Below are 18,358 nucleotides of genomic sequence, written 5' to 3'. Positions count from 1 at the left end.
CTTAGGTATTGAATTACGAACAAACTCCCAGTTGTGGCATCTACAGAATAATTAGCAAAATTATGGAAGAAGAAATAGCACAGTTCTGATACAAACAGTACAAATTCTGATGTAAATAGCAGTCCTGGCACTCAGTATGGTCCTTCAAGCAATCCTCTAGATCCTTCTCCTTCTGTACTTCAACTAAACAACATGAATCTATGAATGGGAGAGGTGAACTCTGCTGTACAATCCCTTTGATCTCATTTATACCAATAGTACCAATCCTGAGACCAATAGTTCTCAGGACTTCCGAAGAAAATTTGATGTGTTCTACCTTCAGTAACACTGACTGGAAGCATCAGAAAGTCAGTTTTCTGGCAGCTCCAATGCTCTGTATACTTCCTTTAGTGGCATGAAGACTGTCACTGGAAGCTTTGTTACACATTGCATGTAAAAATGATATCTCATAAGATAGAATGACATCTTTTCTGCCACTAAAGAAGAGGCAATTTTCACTCTCAGCTTTACTTTCCAATGATAAACTCTATCCATGATTTAAAATAGTGTAATGGCAGCTGAATTATTTTCCTTACATATTTATGTTTGCTTTTAAGAAGGATTTAAATATGCAGGAAGCTGTACTTGCTTTCCCTTCAATTTTGCGGTGGTGATGGCAGATGAAATCTGAGTACTGTAAGACAAAATCTGGTCATGTACAATCTTCTCTCTATTTAAGCACCAAAACTTGTCTGAAGAGATCTCACTTCTTTACACTTTCCACAGAGTTGGAAGCTGGAGCAGCTGGGGCTGAAGTGGGGACAAGTGAGGAAATGAACAGGATCCTGGACTCTGCACTTTGGTGAGAGGGTGACCAAGGAGCTTGGGCTGGTCCTAGTCTCAGGCTGCCATCACCTTACATCTATATACTATAACTTGTTTGATTTAGGGTTGGCTTTTTCCAGTCTCTCCTTGCATCCTCATGTGCAACCTAAAGAAATGGGGTCCAGATTATACCACTGTAAGACTGAAATTAAAAAAAAAAAAGATTTTGTTCGAAGTTCTTTAACTTAAATTCCAGTTTGGATCCTTTTGCAACAGAAACTACTGCATTTAATTCCAATCTGAGAACCACAAATTTGCCCAGAGTTCACTCCCATATCCAGAAGTAACAGTTTGAATCAGCTGAGCTTGAGGTTAATCAATGACTTCTAGACAATAATGTCAATGCTCAATTTGAGAAATAGGGTGTATTTTAGATTTTCCTAGAAAGATAGGCTTATCAAATACTGACTGCCTGTTAAGAAATGTTTGTGCATTTTTGCAGATCTGTCCTAGCAAATTCTGATTTGTAGTCCTCCATTACACTGAAGGATGTCTCAAGTACCTTATCAGACAGTCTGGTACTATCCTGCTGTCCATACTTCCATGTGTAGACCTAAAGATGGGATAGAGAGCACTTACAGAATATACAGATGATGTCAAGCAGAGGGGGGCTGCAGTACTCCAAGTTACACTATCAGAATATGAAATGATCTTCACAAAAAGAGATATCAGTCTGGAATTTAAAAGGTATAATTCAATGAGCTCAAGTGCAAGGTAATTTAATCAAGCAAGAATACTTCATTTCAGATAGAACAGAGCACAACAGGTCAAGAAACACAGTTAAGACCACAATGGTTCACAATGTAAATTTTATCCAATGGTGCCATATTATTGCAATCAAAAATGTTCCCATATTCTAACATCATCCTTAGCATGACCCTTACCCATGATCTAAGACACTAAAAAAAGCCTTCTATTGATAAGACCTCAGCTGGGTTCCACAAGAGTGTGGATCACTTCATCTGAAAAGGTTAACAAAAATCTGAAGGCTAGAGATTTAAATCTGGGCAAAAAAAAGAGAATGACAGAAGTAAAAATAAAGATAAAAACTAATTATCCTGCTCAGAGATGTAAGGAAGACATAACTTGGATGCAAAAGTATCCTGTAAAGAATGAGGGATTAATCTGTACACACATCTGATGGACAGTACAAGACGCATTACAAAGTAAGGGATATTTTCTGGCAGTAATGGTAGGGAAGGAATGGAGAAGTTTTCTGTAGGAAGCCAGTGCTATTTTTATCATCACACTTCTTGTAGAAAAGATAAAGCAAGTGCCATCAGGAGTGCTTTGTGTATAGCTGATTCTGGTTTGGAGTAGAAAGATGACTTAAGATGACCTCTTGAGATGACTTCCAGCTCCTTCTTAGCTATGGTCTCTGTTCATTACACTATTTCTGTGTACCTTACAGCAATACGTTTGAAGGCAGTTAAAACATTAAAATGTACACTTCTTATTTTTCCCTCCTAAAACTAGCAAATTAATGATACTAATAAAAATGGTTTGCTCACCAGGCTCCCTTAGTGCACTCTAATTACAACATTGTGAAATATTTGTGCTTCATATGGGAGCTCTGCTTACCACTTAGATCCAAACTCGTGTCATCTGTTTTTTCACAGCTAAATCTGTAGGCAGTAGTAGGCATGGAATCCCATTCAATCTTAGTGAAACAAACAGCTAAGGAAATGTGCACACAGCCATTAGTTATCTTGGCATAAATAAGTATATACCTTTCCCAGAGCAGCAAAAGCAATCATGTATACATAATGCACCATCACAGCTATTAGTCTGCCTATCCTTAGCTTGCATTGCCCTTTACTAAGTGTGAATACATTTGCCAAAACTTATCTTTACTGACTTTTGCCACTACAGCATTAGCAGGTAATGCTCACACGAAATACCAATCTTTCACTGGTAATGTCTGTTAGGTGTCTGAATTATAGAAATCATGTAGCATCCCTGAGTCTGCATGTAGGGACTCCAGCCCCCACAGGCACTCAGCCAGCTAGAGCTTTTTGGCTCCAGAAGGCAGATTTTGTCATATCAGCTATGCAGAAACTGCTCCCATGTTTGCAGAAACCCACTCTGGCACACACACACACACAGGCTTTTTCCAGTGGTACTTAAAGTTTCCCAGGATGGTGCCTAGATGTAGAGCACAGGTGTGGAACACCATGGATGCCAGAACAGCCTCCAGGCTGCTTGCACAATGAGTGTCTAATGGCCTAATCAGAGGCCAGCCCCCATTTTCTCTTCCTCAAACTGTGCTCTACGCAAGAGGCCTTTCCTGACTCATCATCCTCTGCTCACACAGCTCACACAGCATCTTCTCACAGCTGCTGAGTGTCCTTGCACATGAGTCTGTATTTGAATCATAGAACGGATTGGGTTGGAAGGGACCTTAAAGACCATCATTTCCAAACCCCTGCCATGGGCAGGATTGCCACCCACTAGATCAGGCTGGTCTCTCTTCGACATCAGTCTTCCCAGAAAACTAGCTGTTACATCACCCCCACTATGGCACTCCAAGGCACGTATTAGTTCCCTCATGGTCAGAATGGAAAAATAAGTTACAGAGAGATGAAGGTCTCGCATGTGATTGGGCTACGGATGGTACCAGTTCTGTGGCCAGTTCACAGGATCCTGCTCCTGGCATGCAGAACCCTACTCCTTTTTATGTAGATATTTTTTTTGGACCTATTTATTGGAGTAGCAGAAATAATCTTCCAGCCCAAATGAAGTCAGTGCCTACAGCATGCTGACAACATTGAGTATTCTGAGCAGCTGGAGTAGGACGTAGTCAAAGCAGTCTTCTTGCATCTCCAAAGTTTAACTGCTCACATACTTTCAGGAAAAAAAAACTTTCTAGACAACCTCCCTCCAATTTCACTTTGTATGCAGTGTACTGTCTGGTCAAGAATAACAAATAGAGAGGATGCACCAATCTTTACATCTGGAGGAAGAAAGAAAAGAAATAGAAAGAAAACAAAAGTAACTTAACTATTCCAGCCCTTCTGACAGCTAAAATACAGAGTAAATGTTGGGAAGGCACAATTCAGAAGTCTTGTCTTTTATATGGAAATATAGAAAGAGCTGTTAGGAATAGATTAACTAGTCTGAATTAATAAAATATAAAACCCAAAAATTTATTCATAATTCAGGCCAAACCTCAAGATGCTTTGAGATTCACAAACAAAAACGAAAGCTTGTACCACCTTCACTTTCCATTATTTTTCATTGTTACTGAGCACTGAAATACTTCAGTGCCTGTGCACAAAGCACAGCTCAGTCATGTTGGAACACCACCAGAAAATACTCACACATCCATCCAAATTTTGTACTCTTGAGATATTCAGGTAAATGGGAAAAGCTTTCAGATTCTTTCACCTTTCAGAATCTTTCTTTTCTTTAGTAATTTTTCATGTTTTGAATACTTCCCTACTTTTGTACGGAGAACAAATGATAAGAATGTGCCATACATATCAACCATCAGTGAAATTAGATTGAAAGAGAAATCTTTTATCAATTATTCAATTAAGTTGCAAGGGGCATTAAGGGGAGACAGATCCTTTTAATAAGGGGAGTTTTCAGATACAATGAAAGCCAAAGAATGAGAACTTGAAATAATATTTTGCTTTCTTAAATGAGATCAACATTTAAAAATGTAAAGATTAATTCTAAATATGGACCATCCAGTGAAAGCAGCACTAAATTAAGTGTTGCCTCTGTATCTCATGCTTACTAAATAAGAGGACTTTGAGCCCCCTGGCAATCCTGGTCTTGTGTATTGGTTGAAAACAAGCCAGTGTCTCACTAATGAGATCTTCCTCACAACGCCCTGCCCCAGGGATGAGAATCAACAAAGACCACAGCAATTTAAGGCTGGAAGAAAAGGTATTTCTAAGTCCTTCTCCAAGAGCACTCAGTAATGTCTTCCCAGTGGAGAAAGGGCTTTCAGACCAACCATGAGCGGAACCAGTTTGGACTCCCCAAAATGGAAGGCAGATCACCTGAGAAGCAAGGCAAGACTAACATTTTGCCTGCCCAGAAGATAAAGGAACGAAATAATGCTTCTGGCAAAACACAGCCTTGAAGGAAAACAGTATGTTCTGAACTACAAGAAAGAAGGAAGCCCTGTGTGTTGAGACTGTCAGCTCTGCACCCAAGGCCTGAAGGTTCCTACTGCTGCGGGAAAGAAACTGTTGAAAGTCATGAGAGGAAAGTGAAGCCTCACAGAATTCTTGAACCTGAGACACAGATGAAACCCAAGGTCAAAAGCAAACAACAATGAAACTCTGCCTCTACCAAATGTATTTAAGAGAAAGTGAAGTTCTTTTCATCTTTAAAAAATGAAATAAATAATACCCTTTCCCAGGTGATTATTAACCATAGCTATAAGAATATAAGAACGATAATCATAAATTCTTAGGGACTCTGAGAAATGCAACAACCCATGATTAAGAAACAGATGGACTGACTCCTGAAATAAATAAATAAATAACCTGAATTTTTCCCCTGAACAGGGGGTAAGAAGAGGTGAAGCAAGGCAAAGACCATAAATAACAAGGATGAAATAGAATATTTAGGACTGTAAGTAAACATAATCCAGTGTCACTGGATAATACTGAGAAGAAGAAAAATCAGTCAGCATGTCTGGAAAAAATGTTTCTTTTCTGTTCCAATATGTTGAAGAACAGCTTCCTAAAGAACATGATGAGTATTGTATTGCATGAAGAAACGAAAATTAAGAAGTGTAGATGAGAGCTGGGGAGGAAAATAAATTTGGAAATAGAGTAAGTGATATGTGATAACAGATTTCTGTTTGCTTTTTTATAACTTAATTGTGGCAACAGTAAGGAAGGTAATTTTGTTATTATTATTTGTCATACAGGTTTAAAAGAACCTTCCTTAACTGCTAGCTAAATATTTGTCATAGAATTGCATTATTCTCAGATTTTGCATTGTGATGTCACCACTTCACATATTTTGAATTTGTGGATTGATCACAAATGTTTTGAAGTTTAACTGAATATCTTAGAAATGATGTTTCCTTTTCCTTGATTTTCTGATTGCTTGCAATGTAAATATTAGCACGTGAAGATTTAAATATCTGAAATTCGGAAAAATATATGCACTTGGCTTTGAAATTTTCCTTCCAATTCTGTGCCATTGCACAACATCCAGGTGGCAAGACCAAAGGAATGCACAAGGGAACTGCACTTAATAGAAATAAACTGATTAAACGTGTTTATTCACAGAAACTTTCCTGCAGTGTTTGCCTTGCTCTAATTTAATTTTACAGCACTCTCGTTCCTGCTGAACAATAAAGATTGCTGCAATTTTTCAGTCAGCATACAATGAACCAGGAGGTTTAGTATTGATTTGGGTGCAGGGGGGAAGTAGACACTGTGGCCTCAGACAGGAAAACATTTAAATCCATCCCCTTTGAAGGCAACAAATATCAAATAGTCTCTTAGAATGAGAGACATTTTAAGTTGCATCCTGAACAAAGGACTTATGACTGTGAATTGTTAAATGTGGACAAATGGGACCTATTAATTTTTGCCGCCACTATTATATTCTAATGTGATAATTATAGAATTAGATAATATAATAACAATGACACACTATTAAGGGCATCTCCTGAGGAAGCAAAACAAAACTTTGTCACTGTAGATATGATACAGAATGCTTTGAAGGATGATGGTAGGGAGTAATGTTGCAAGGAGCAACTTCTCTCACTCATGATTGCAAATGTGGTCCTGAAATTTCTCAGCTATATCCTGCAGTTAGAAACAGTGCAGCCTCTTTCCTAAACTATGTGGCCATGCTAGACTGCAGCATGCTCAGCAGTGAAGGAACAAAAGGTAGAGGAAAAGTTTTCTGTAAGAACTCCAAAGGTATATTTATGCTGTCCTTACTACATCAGCTAAAATGAGATGGACAGCCTGATTCTGGTTGTTTTGATCAACGTGAGTTTAAAGAATAACATTAAAAGCTTATTCAAATGAATTATTTTCTCAACTCAGGCCTAAAATCCATTGGTTTTTTTTGTCACTTCAGAGATTATTTTATCATATAGACATATGATAAATGACATAGACAAATGATTCCGTTGTCTGGGGATCTCACATTTCATTTTAAGTGTAAAGCATATAACCAGGTGTAATATTGAAAAAGATCATAGAATCATAGAATCACAAGGTTGGAAATGACCTATAAGATCACCTAGTCCAACTGTCTTCTCATTACCATTGCTACCACAAGCACTAAACCATATCTTGCAGCTCCTCGTCCAGGCGCCTCTTGAACACTGCCAGGGACGGCGACTCCACCACCTCCCTGGGCAGCCATTCCAGTGCCTGACCACTCTGAGAGAAAAAGTTTTTCCTCATGTCTAACCTAAACCTCCTCTGATACAACTTGCGGCCATTTCCCCAGGTCCTGTTTGTTGCCTGGGAGAAGAGGCCAGACCCTTTTTCACCACAACTTTCCCTTCAGGAAGTTGTAGAGTGCAATGAGGTCTCCCCTGAGCCTCTTCCAGACTAGACAATCCCAGCTCCCTCAGCCACTCCTCATAAGACTTGTGCTCCAGACCCCTCACCAGTTTCGTTGCCCTTCTCTGGACACGCTCCAGGGCCTCAATGTCTTTCCTGTAGTGAGGGGCCCAAAACTGAACACAGTACTCGAGGTGTGACCTCACCAGTGCTGAGTACAGGGGGATGATCACCTCCCTGCTCCTCCTGGCCACACTATTTCTAATGCAGGACAGGATGGCGCTGGCCCTTTTGGCCACCTGGGCACACTGTCAGCTCACGTTCAGCCAAGCATCAACCAACACCCCCAGGTCCATTTCCTCTTCACAATCATCCAGCCACTCGTCCCCAAGCCTATAACACTGCATGGGGTTGTTGTGGCCAAAGTGCAGGACCCGGCACTTGGCCTTGTTGAACCTCATCCCATTCACCTCAGCCCAGCGATCCAGCTTATCTAGATCCCTCTGAACGGCCTCCCTGCCCTCAAGCAGATCAACACCACCTCCCAGCTTGGTGTCATTTGATATGTCAGTGTTAGTCTCCTGCTCCCTTAAATCAGCCTATTTAAAATATTCTCTAAGGTTTCTTTATTCAGCAAGAAGCCGCATTCTATTTTCCTTAGCCTTGGTGTAATGCCAGAGTTTCTCTGGTAACTTTACCAGAGTTATTTCTGTTTTCCATGAAGAAAACTGAACCGAAATTTGGTCCTTGAAATTCAGATTCTGTTTCACATAAAAGAGTCTACAACCTCTACAGTATCATGGTAAAAGACAAACAAGTTATAGATAGTTATAACTCAATGATGAGCTCTCTGTAATGGATCTGGTAGACAGATATTTCACTAAAAAGTACACCAAATTCACATAAACTCAATTAAAGCACTTCTTTATCATCACTAGAACTAGTAAGCAGAAAGAGATAAAACTGAACCAAAATAGCTTGATTTTGATTTCACTTTATGCTACAGTTAAGTCAAATAGAAATGGGATTGCACATCACCTCAGAAAATCATTCCAGGTATTTAAATTCCTAATTTAAACTACTTCCAAATTTGGGACAGATGTCTTGCCTAGGAACATGGAAAGGATGAAGTCTCCAAGCAAGGAAGTGGAATTCTGGACATAAAGTAATTAGTCATAAGTAAGCTATTACATCTGCACAGCCTTGAGCATTATAATCAACATTAGTCCCAATCTGGAAGTAACGTAACTTTTTTTTCATGGCCCTCCATGTAGACTAATCAATCTAGCTTTTCTAATTGCTTCACAGACAGTGGACAACAAAGATAGGACTGCACTGTGCTTGAAAGCCACATTCAGAAACAGATAAAAAATACCTGCACACCATCTTTTTGCTCTGTATAATGCATGCAGAATGTCTCACCTTGAAAGCTTGGAACTGAACTCAGTTGTAGATACTGTCAATTGTAGACCAGCAGTTTAAGAGTGGAGAGCTTATTTATTTCCCTCTTATATTCAGTCAATTATTTTGAACAGCAAGTCTTCCTCGGCAAAGCTAGAAGGGGAGATGTGCAATTTCAGAACTGCAAGTCTGAAATACGTGTCATTTGGTGTGCAGCAGAGCGCTCTCTGTATCTATGTATGACTATATGCAAAGACAGGGAAATGAGAAATGTATTCTGCAGCAGTTATTTAATGGCCAAAGCAACATCATATTCAGACTGCACCAAACCTCAATTTTTCTCACTATGCCATGATGTAAGGGTAGAGACTGACTGACAAGGAAGAGAGCACCCGACTGAGTCATGAACATCGCTCTCTGCATGAGTCTCATGAAAGCTGTGCTTCCACAGATTGAGAAGTACCTGTGTCATTCATCTCAATCATAACTATGACAGCTCTTCCCTTCATTGATTATGGTTAACAATGGCTGAGCAATCTGGAAGAAGAGAATAACTGGTTCGCAACAGGTAAAATATTGACCTTGTTTGGAATGAAAATAGCAAATCTAGTGACCAAAAAGGTACCAGAAAAACACAGCATCTCCTTAAATAGGGTATATATTATGCACTGATCTTTCCACAGACAAATAATACACATTTTTTCCAGCCTCCATTCCCTCTCTTCCCCCCCCCCAGACCAACCTGAAATGTCCAGCTTTCTTCTATCTCCGAATTAATACAGACAAACGTTTATTCGCTCCTAATTTTTTAATGGGTAGCAGGAAGGATTCTCCAAACTTTCTCCTTCGTAGAACCTGTTAGATGATGATCAGATAATTACGGCACAGCCTCACCTATCCCCTAGAAATTGGTGCACTCAAATAACCAAATTAAAGCCGTCAGGACTGAGTGGCCAAGGGGATAAACAGATGAGATGAGGTTCTTGTAAAAGAGCCATCCACTGCCTAACTCTTAGTGCTCCTGGATAGGATAAGAAGCATGAAAAAATCAAGAGGGTTAAATTTTCTTTCCAGGCAGTAATGGATTAAGTTCCTTATCTAAAAGAATTACATCAGCATGCCGTGTAGAGAAAAGCTTTTGGGACTGTTAGCTTGTTTTAATCAGCATGTACTTCATTTAAGGCTTCCATAATTCTTGTTTCCCTGTATACTCAAACTTCTGAGAGCCTTACAACTGTCTTGAACAATGAAAGAGAGCTCCATTTTCAGGACAACATCCTGTGATTTTGGTTACCAGTTCATAGCTATAAAGCTACCTACCTAGAAAGAGACAGCAAAGCAGGATAACAGGAAAAATGACACAAATATCAAAGACTGCATCTACACTGCAATTATGAGTGAAACTACTATTGCCTACAGCTCAATTGGGATTTCATCTTTCAAGTAACAGGGTAGCCCCATACTTCAGCAGCCTTATATGTTCAACCCCTCCTTGATGCATTTCCTAATGAAAAGATGAGATTTGTTTGGCATTAAGCCACAGAAGTTAGATCCATCCCTGATTCACACAGACCGCAAAGGAGATTAGATGTAGATGTCAGTCAGACTGGAAAGTTCAACCTCATACACAGCTCTACAAATCTCAAAAGTTCAGATTCAGTCAAGTAATGCTTCTAAAATCTAAGGATAAAAACATAAACGATTATGTTTTTGAGACGGGTGTTGAATGGAGGAGCAGAGGGGAATAATCTAAAATTTTCCCCCACATTAACACGATTTTACAAGAAAGTTCAAAAATAATGCTCACTTGCAAAGGAGACGACCCAGTTTTCTGTATCTTTGAGAGTTAATAGATTAAGGGAAGTGACAGCCAGAGTATAGTTTAGAAAGCTGTGTTTCATTTGATATTTTATTTTAAAAATTTTTGTGTGAAACGTCTATCCATGGAACACCCTTTTGTATAAGGGTATGCCTGTTTGCCAGATAAAGCAACATGCAGAACAAAGAAAATGCTTTGAACCCTCCTAGGAGACAACAGTTCTACCTTAATGAAGTCCAGCATGGAGCTCCTTTCACTACGGCAAGGCACTTTCAAAACATATCTAGCAATGAAAATGTAACTCTCTCATGAAGAATAAAAGTTGTGACAAGCTGGCAACAGATGGAGATGACAAGGTTTTGCCTGCTGCAGATAGCTCAGAATGTTTTCTGAAGTGTACTGGACTCACAAGGAGTTAATGGATTTCAGTCAGGGCTCAGTGAAATCAAGTGCAATGCATTAGCTGTACCATCCTCACGTTTTTAGGAGAAGGTAAGTAATATATGAGGATGCTGTTTTCTTAGCATTTTCTCTTCACATGCAAGGGGTTGATACTACCTGATTGACACAGGAAGCTTATCTTGCCCTGAGTCTTATAACTTCATCCAAAAACAAACGTGTCAGACTCAAAAAATCGAGTTTGTTTTGCAACTCCACTGGCCAAATTCCTGCCTGATATTTTGAATGCTTTTTTGAGGGAGAGAGATTGGCTGGTTTTTTTTTGTTTGGTTGGTTGATTTTTTGTATGCTTCAAATCCTTCTCTGTAAAGCGAGGACAACATTGTTTTATTTGTTTATTCTTTTATAGCACAAGTTTTCTTCTTAGTACAATGGAAAACTGGCTTTATCTTGAGGTTTCCAGAATAATAAAGTAGAAATTATAAAAAATGTAATAATACTTTGAGTTAATTCAAGATGGTGTCTCCTGCTGACTTTATTAGCACTGCTATTGCTTGGAACAGAATGAAATCACCCTCAGCTGAGAATTCTACTTTCTACTTCTATTTTGAAGACACACTTGTTGAAACCTATTATAAATAAATGAAGGTTAAGCTGATCTAAACAACGTACTTATGAAACTGAATCTTTTGGCAATACTAGATGTCACTAGGCATCTGTTATGTCCATAACATTTCTAGTGGGACCGACAGATAGGGAGCTGAAATCCCAGAAGTCAAAACTCTGTCAGATGCAGAGGAAGGCTGACACTCTTCTGTTTAGAAAGCCATACTGATGAAATTTCAAATGCACTGCTGTATTTTTTACAAATGTGGATTAAGTTCAAACAACTGCAACCCAAACTTTAAGCCAAATTTTTCCATTAAATAGAATAAGAGGCATGGGCCTATTGTGGAAGGGGTGGATCCTCAGCTTTTTTTTACCTACCTGGTGTTACTGTGAACACATGATTACTACTCCTTTTCCAACTGTAGAAAGGAGATTCAAACTGTCTACTGGACCGCCTGTGAAATTTGAACGAATGTTCTGAGATCTTTTCTACCATAATAACATAACAATGCCTTACTTTCAGAAAAACGAAATGTGGTCTTTAAGCATGCTCTGAAATCCATATATTGTTGACATTGATCACCAAAGCACAAACTGACTGTAACTTGTATCTATGGCAAGATCCTAACGCTTAGGGCTCCTCTGAAGAGCCACTTTTGTATCTAAAGACCAAAGAAAGACAGAAGAAAACACTGTCTTTCTGGCTGCTGAAGACTGATCTCTTTTATTTAATCTATACTCTGATAGCGCAAAGACTGACAGCTTTGGTACATTAGAATAAGAGTTTCACGCTTCTGGAAGTCCTTTGCATGGTAATTCATCTTTTTTTGTGTGCTATTTTTCTTTGCAAGTAGAACTCAGCCTCATAATTTCTATGAATTCTCTCCTTCCCTCTCCCACATATTGTCTTCATATTCCAGAACTTTTTATTCAAGTCACGCTATTATTGATGAACAGATTTTTTACAATTCTTCTCAAGAGATTTGATCTGAAACTTCATATACTTTGTATCATAATTTTTTCAGCTAATACTGAAACTCAGCTGTTATCAATGTGGAACAGAGTAGTGGCCTGTGGAGAGATACACTGCAGACTGGGAGTTGAAAGCAAAGCATGGTCACAGGAAGTGACCACGACAGAAAAAAATTAATTATCTATTCAGTCCCAAAATTTATCATTTTAACTAAAACACCTTGAGTTTTTCATAAAGCAACAAGGATTTTTATCTAAATATAAAAGTTGTATAATGCTTATTCTACAAAGCACATGAAAGTACATTCTCACAGCATCCAAGCTGTGCACAGCAGAGATACACATCTGGAAGAAGGTGAACTCTTCTCATCATGGCTTATTGCATGCCTCTAAGGCTCCCTAGCATCACTCCCACAGTTTCAGTGGGATGCTTGAACCAAATCAAATGCCAGAAAATATGTAAACTTTCTGTCAGACTTGCCATTAGACACTGAAATGATGACAGGGAATTTAATTGGGGCAGGAAGAAGATACACTTCTTAGAGTCATTTCCCTGAGCTCACAGCACTCAGCTCCTTGACCCAGAACTCCTTTGAGCTCATATGCCATGTCAGCCAAGAATTGCACTTTGCTGTGAGCCCTGAGGAAGAACATCATATTGAGTTAAAGTTCCCATATTCTTTTTGGAAGCACTCTGCATACCAACACTTGACAAGACATTCTCTTACTGAAACTCCAGCTATATCTCTACAGCTAAGTACCAGAGGGTTAGGGACAAAGTGCAGCCATTATACCACCATGAAATCATCCTCAAAAAGTGGTAGCATGGTGCCCTGGGAGGAATTTGGCTTACTAACACTCTCAAAAACGGTGGCAAAACTTGGGTCAGAGGCTAGCACGAGGGCCAGGATGGAGCATGCAGGTCAGGTGAAAGCATACTAGGGACTATCCACCATACTCAGTACGGGGAGTTTTGTCTTACATTACTCTGTGAAATCTTACAACATATCTCAGAAGGTTTTTCCTTTGTAAGGCCAAAACATGCTCAGTATCAAGCAATAGGAAGTATGACTGGCAGTTTGTGCCATTTGGTCTTCAGGTCAGAACATGTCCCTGAAGATTTTATTTAGCATAAAAATGTAGACTCCATCAAGCAGTAAGAGGCTGACAAAAATCTTTGCATTAGATTTCTTTCACTCATGAAAATATAGACAGAATTTATTTTCCTCCACTGCTGTCACTTTTGGCAGATGATCTCAGCTGCTTATGGATTTTAAATTGGATTTAGAAGATTCACTTTTGTTGTGATAAAGAGAGAATTCCTCCTCCTCATTCACTTCCCATTCTCTTTAAATAACAAGCAGGAAAAAAATGGAGTCTAATGTTACAAGAAAACTGCAGTAACAATATTAATAATAAAAAACCGGAAGCAGTAGGAAGGAAAAATGGCTTGAGTTTGATTTTGATCTTTGCATCACTAAGCAGTAAGACATTGTATCATAAGAAGTGGTGGAACAGGAGGGAAAAGTCATTCTGAAATCTGGGTTAACCAGAAACTTATTGCGTCAGGAAATATTGGATCTAAGACCTAGTGCTCGTGCCAGTCAATTTCATTTTTTCACATACATTCAAAAACACATCTTTCCAGTGTGCAATATTTAATTAGACCTTCACGAGATTTTAAAGCAGGCTCCAAGGATTTTCATAACTTCATCATCTTGCAAGTTCACATGCCAAATTTACATAAATGAAGACAAAGAGATTAAAAAAAAGCAGGAAATGTAATGAAAAATGCTGTCATCTAAGATCTTAGGAGGAACAAAAGGGATGAGGGGAAAAGATCCTTAAGGAAAAAAAAGTATGAAAAAGAGAATTAATGAAAGAGATATACCTGAAAAATATATTCAGAGAAATAGCCATACATTCTGAATGGCTAACAATAATAATAGATCTTTTAATCTGTAGATCTTGTACTTCAAGAAGTAAAGGAAAGTTCATTACTATAATTTTACTAAAGGGGGAAGCTAAAGCACCAATTTTAGTTATCCCAGTGAGGGTTGCAATTGACTGAATGACACAAACAGCACGTTAGTTGTAGCTAAAGTGTGATTTTCTTAATCAAGGACGTTATGGGAGATAGTGTTAAATTCTTTGCACAGGTCTAGTTAGATAATATCAGTTTTTCTTGCCTTATCCACCAACGCCATAACTTTGGCAAAGGAAGTCACCAAATCCATCAGCCAAAATTTGCCCCTAGTGCAAAGCTATATTGGCTTTCCAGAAGGATCTACTCTACTTCCCTCCAGGAGGATCTTCTTGGGCATAAAATTGAGACTATCTGTCCCTGAAAAGTTCCCTGAGTCTTCCTTTTCTCTTTCTAAATCTGAGGGTTACGTTTCCCCTTTTCCAGTCAGTGGGAACTTCACCAGATTGTCATAACTTCTCAAATATGATGGACAGTGGTTTAGCAACTTAGTCATCAGTTTTGCCAAAGACCTCACATGCATCTCTCCAGTTCCCATGGACTTGCACACTTCCAGATTACTTAGACGGTCTTACACCTGACAATCCCCTACAGTGGATGGCTTTTTTAGAAAAAAAAAAAAAAGGATTTCAGTTCTCTTTGAGGCTTCAGGAACAGATCTCGTATTTCTAGGTTTGACTATCTTATCCTTAAAGAAAGATTTGAGTGACACTCTGGTATTGATAGCTCAGACAGAGAAAAGTACTGGGACTGGGTTGTAGGACTACAAGAGAATATTGGTTGTCTACTGACATCACTGACAAGGAAAAAAAAAGAAAAAAGGAAGCAACAACAAAAAAAACACATTTATCACATCTTCACTGTCCCTTTCCCTTGAATTACCAAAGCACTTCACTAGCTACTGACTATTATTTCTCTAGTTTTCTTATTTATTTGTCCTCATAAGCTACTGTAACTCAAATACTATGCATACCAATGTACTACATCTTTTAGAAAATGTACCACTGGCAGTAAAAAATAAACTCCTTCTACACTGTTTACCCTGGTAGAATCAAAAGCTGTATGTAGTTAGCTTTCACAACAGCTCCAATTTAAATAGTGGATATATTAAAATACATTAAAAAAGAAAGTAATAAAACTGAAGCAGTAAAAAGTCAAATTTATACTTCCAAATAAATCTAGGAAGTTGGTATGCTTAAAGAAAAATAAGGAGTAAGCACAGACTTGAATGAAGACAAAAATCAATTCCAAACAACACTATTCCCCTTCCCTACTTCAGTGCAGACTACATTGCCATCACCGTCAACTCTGTCACAGCAAAGACTAGCCTACAAGCTTGTAACATCTCCCATGTGCATATCACTAATTAGCTGCAGCGCAGAAGCATGTTCAGATTTTAGCTACACAAAATAACAATTCAAGCGTATGGATTATGACAGACAAACTTTAATGTCTTGAATTCATGAAGTGTTGGTAACTGGCATTCCTCAGCCCACACAGAGAGCAAGGAGAATGTTTTGTACTGTTAATACCCTACTTTTTTTTTTCCCCCATGTGAGGATGACAGGGGGTTCGCAAGTAACGTTTATTCCAGTTCAAAGGACCAGTCAAAAGATCTGGATATCACTCAGGGGGAATAGGTTTTCTCTGCACTGATGGATTAGATTCCTAATGAAGTAGGAATGAAGTACTTCCCTAGGAAGTAGGTATAATTACACCTTTTGCAGATGAGGAAAGGGAACCATTAAGGAGTGTAATGACTTGCCCAAACTCAGAAAGAGTCTGGGCTGTTCTCTTCAGAGTGTCTGGTATGATAGTATCTTCTGATTCTAGGGGAAAAACCATGTTGATAACGCATCAATGTTTAAAGTTGCTAAGCAGTGTGGTACAGAACCCAAGGGCTCTGTGAAGAGCCCAAGGAGCTGGGAGCAAAACCTCCAGAGTTTTTTGGTTCTGCAGGTAATATGAGCCTTTACAACCACTGCAGCGGTGACTGTGACAAGCCTTACAGTGGGCACCAGAAAGACTGCTGTGGTTTAAACTGGTAGGTGGTTAGGTGGTTCTTAGGCACCACACAGTGATTCACTTCCTCCCCACTTCCCAGTGACAGGGGAGAGAGAATTGAAAGGAAAAAAAATGGAATTTGTGAGTTGAGATAGAACAGTTCACTAAGATAAAGGAAAAGTGTAATAATTATGACTAAAATATAGGTGAATGTATATAACAAGTAATGCACGAGGCAAGTACTCACCATCCCAACTGACGCCAAGCTAGTCCCACCAGCAAGTGAAAGAGAGTGAGATGAACTCCCACACCATTCAAAACTCTCCTTCTACATGATGTCATACGGTATGGAATATTCCTCTGACCAATTTAAATCAGCCATCCTAATTCTACTCCCTCCCATTTCCTTGGGCCCTTCACTAAGAATGACCTTGGTTCTATACCACATTGGCCAGCAGCAACTAGAAACACTGGTGTGCTATCAACATTGTTTTTCTCCTAGAATCAAAAATGTGACATCACAGCAGACATTCTGAAGAAAACAATTCCATCACAGCTGAAACTAAGACAGAACCACAGAAAATGCTGAGACATAAGTTAAAAATCTCCATAGATTCATGAACAGAATCAGTTACAGAACAGATGAGGTTGGAAGGAACCTCACATGGTCATTTGGTTCAAGCCCTCCTGCACAACAAGAGCCACATGCAGCAAGCTGTCCTGGACCATGTTCAGATGGCCTTTCAATATCTTTAAAAAATTGAGACTCCACAAGCTCTTTGGGCAACTTGTTCCAGTGCTCATTCATCTGCACAACAGATTTTATGTTCAGATGAAACCTTTTTCCATCTATTTTATTTTTTCTATCATCTGTGGTCAGAACAACAGTCAGGGTTGCCCAGAAGCTCTGTGGCTTCTTGCTATCTTCACCATATGAGAAAAAAATATAGTGACAGCTTGCTTGTTGTCTGCCTTTCTAGGAAAAAAAGAGCATGCTTTGCCCTTAGTTCCCCACCTTGGAAAGACCAGTGAGAGCATGCTGTGAAAAGTTTTTGTGAATATGAATTAGAACATCTGGATCTTCCTTCCACTATAGTGCCTGTGCTGTTTATCTAGGTCTGCTTAGAAGAAAAGCTGTTTTTACTTCCCTGTTGCCAATATCTTATTTGGGTAAACAGCTCTGTAGGCACTTTTCCCTCCTAATCAATATGTTTTCATTTTCTCTTTCAATCTCTAAACACAAAATTCCCTTGTCTTTTTCTTGTTGCGTCATTATAAGAGCTTTCTAAACCCTTACTGTCTCTCAACTAGTGTGATTTTAGCATTTTCTTTTGTCTTGCTCCATACCAGACAATACAACATGCTGCCCTGAAAATAATCATCATCATTCCTTGAGATTCCTACACAAACCTCTTCTTCATGTTTTCCAGTGACTTCCATCCCTGCTAGAGCTAAGTGATAAAGAAAGAAAGCAAAGAGGAGGAAGGTGTAACAGAGTATTTGGAAATAAGACATTACATTGCACAGATTATGCCTTCTGACTTTCCAGAGTGTGATTCTTCTCAAGTCCTAGCTTTCATTCATACCTCTTGCTACAACACCACTATTTACTCATTGCTTCATACATTGTTCATGAACTCAGCCCCTGTCCTTCAATGTATATAATGACAATGATTATCTTTCAAATCTATTTCAAAAATCACCTCTTTTATGATCAGTTGTCATCTTTTTGCAGTTTTCTCTCCTCTACTTCTTCCATCCTTTTCCTCCGTGATGATTCAGTTGTTGAGAGTCCTCAGAAGAAATAAA

The sequence above is a fragment of the Phasianus colchicus genome, chromosome 2, assembly GCF_987193195.1.
Source record: "Phasianus colchicus chromosome 2, bPhaCol1.hap1.1, whole genome shotgun sequence".
NCBI classification, from domain to species: domain Eukaryota; kingdom Metazoa; phylum Chordata; class Aves; order Galliformes; family Phasianidae; genus Phasianus; species Phasianus colchicus.
The sequence above is the reverse complement of the archived record's forward strand: the minus strand, read 5'-3'. Positions refer to the sequence as shown.